Raw genomic sequence first — 3,137 nt, forward strand, 5'->3', positions numbered from 1 at the left:
TAGATGAACGACGGTGTGAGTGGATCAGAGAAGCAGAAAAGAGTTGAAATGGAATGAGAACGTGATATGACGGTATATTAAGGAGAGATTACGTTACCTAACCCTAATATTTTAAATTCAAAAACTAATCATTCTAATAAGTTGAGAATCTTATTTTAATAATTAATTTAATTTTTTTAATTGTTGTTCACATTGTTCAATATTTATATTATTTATCTATACTTTCTCATACAAAGTCATCTCTTTTGCATATGTGATAATTAGAAAGGTAATTAAAATTAAATCCTTTATTCATGAGAAGAGACATTGAGACCTTTGTGTACCATATTTTGCATATAACATTATGCACAATTCATTCATGAGTAATACTCCAAGTTTACATGCTGCTTCCATGAATCAAGATTTGAATACCCTAATGAAGGGACAAGTAAAGAAAGGGATATATATATGGCCCCGCCATGGAATGTGTACAATTAAGCGTGTGAGCAAGGCCACATTTTCTGACTATATATATACTCACTTTTCTACTTGACCTCACATTCATTATACAATTTCAATAATCTAACAAACACCAATGATTAAAGGTCTAAACCCATCATATCAATATTAAAAAACTCCAATTTGTCTAGCGAGAGAGATAAGCGTGACACTAACTATTGTTGATCGAGTCCCGACAATAATTGGTGGCGACAATGTTTTGCTTCTAATCAAGTTTGACATGCAAATAACATAGTCTAATCAATTAATTATTCTATAGTTCTCACCTAACGATGTATATTTAGTTATTTACCCTCCTTTAACTTTTTTAATTGGCGGTGGTGTCCCTACCAAACATACATGTCCAAGATTGAGAAATATCCGCTGCTGGTTGATGTGTGCTCATCCTTTAATTTCTATAACACTTTTAATTTCATCTTATTTTTTTTCATGTTATTTAATTCTAAGAGCAATGCATTTGGGCGTCGGTGACTGTGCAAGGAACCCGTAAGGAAACTTACTCATTCTTTTAAATTTATCAAAGAATGTTCCATTCCTGTTAGAGGCAATTAATTATAGAAAATTTGGATTTTGTATCAGGAAAGAACTGTCATGAAATTATCTGTCACAAAACATTATATCTCTATTGCAATTCTCATTTAACATTTTTAAGTTGGGTCAATAAAAATTAAATTTTAATTCTTTTAAAGAATTTTAATATTATATCACAAAATTACTTAATCTAAAATATTAAGCTAACAAAAAGCTAAGACGTATATGAATAATTGTATATCTAATAAGAACATCATCAGTTCATGAAGAATCAGTTTGAATTATTAAAAAAAATCCTGATTGTTCAATACCCGACGGGTTAAGGGCTAATTCGTCGTAGTACTGAGCTTTATTTAAAGGTTTGTCGCTAGCCAATGAGCTACTGCTAGTGAACTAATCACTAGACCAATCTAACTTGGTTCGTTAATTAGATTCTAATTCTAAAAAAAAATTTAGAAACTTATAATAACCGAAACACCTAAAGTCCTTTTCTAAGATTTTTATGGGTCAAGTAATCTAATGTCCTGCTGGTTGTTTAAAAAAGATTCAAAATTTGGCATGGACCCATTAAAGTGAAATTAAACTCAGGGATATAAAAGGTTAGGAAACAGTTAATACTGCCCATATAGATCACAAATAAATAAATAAATAGATGTTTTAATTTGATGCTTTTTTGACCCGCTATGTAAGGAAAGATTAAAAAAAAAATTAATATGAAAAGGTAGGAACTAGCAAGAGTCCCAACATTTCACATTGGAGAGTATATGTTGATGCTACTTTTATAAGTGATTTTATATTTTGTCTGATATTTTTGGACTATGATCCTGTCGTCACATTTTGAGGACCAATTGAATTCGTTCAATTACTCTCCCGGGAATCTATGTTTGATTCCGGCAGGTAATTGTTGAAACTTGAAAGAGATGGGTGTTCTCATCAGGAAAATTTTAAATGTGACTGCAATGATTTTAGTTAAATCAAGTTGTGTCCACAATCATTTATATTTATAGTGTAGTAACATTTTGAGTGAAATGTTTGTTTTGTTGGTTTGACTTGAAGCAAAGAATCTTCAATCTTCAATCACCAAACATTATTACATGCTGTTACATCCTAATAATTAATGCAACATTAAAAATATTCACTATCAAATTGAATTTACTATTTTTATATTTAAAAAAAAAACACTAATACTATTACTACATAATCAACGTACAACAACAAAAAACAATAGTTCACTAGTAATTCAACGGTTTCTTATGTACCAACCTTAATTCACATGTTGACATAGGGACTCGTTTCATTTATTTTACTTGGTAATTAATTCAATTTTAAATTGAGTAATAGTATAGTAGTAGTTTTATTTTATATTTTATATTTTTATTGGAACTTGGAAGCTGGATATATATATTAGTCCAAAAATGAATTGATAAGAGACCACGAGTCAAACGTTGCTTTTTAATTTTAATTAGGTCTTTTGAGATTTTGAAGTCAACCATAAAAAAAATACTATAAGCTTTAGCATGTGTCAACATAATAGTATTAACAATAAATGATGATTTTACATATATGGCACAAATATTATTCTTTCTATTTTAATATGCACCATTTTAATAATTTGACACAATAAACAATTATTGTATCTAAATATAATATAAGTTTCATTTAAATACATAAAAATTTTTAAATATATCTAACAAATATTTTGAATTAAAAGAATAGTAGCATGAATATACTATAAAACTTCAATAATAAACTAGAGTTATATTAAAAATATAATCATTCATCTATATTTTTTATCAATCTAAACTCTTAAAAATAGTAATTTCTTGGTATAATATTAGAGTTTTATAGTAAAAAAATCTAGAGTTCAATATTTATTATTTCTTAAAAAAAATAGTATAAAACAAATTAAAAAATTATATAAAAATTCAAACAAGCTAAAAAAATATTTAAAAGAATGTGTTAAATATATAATTATTATATAATTGCAACCATGTTTTAAACGATGCATGTTGTTTAATTACGTAATATTGTTTGTTTATTATTAACGGACTCTCAATTCGATAAAAACTTTATTATTAGAATTAAGGGAGCCTTTACTATTATTTTGC

Source organism: Arachis hypogaea, chromosome 4 (assembly GCF_003086295.3).
Source record: "Arachis hypogaea cultivar Tifrunner chromosome 4, arahy.Tifrunner.gnm2.J5K5, whole genome shotgun sequence".
In the NCBI taxonomy this organism is placed as follows: domain Eukaryota; kingdom Viridiplantae; phylum Streptophyta; class Magnoliopsida; order Fabales; family Fabaceae; genus Arachis; species Arachis hypogaea.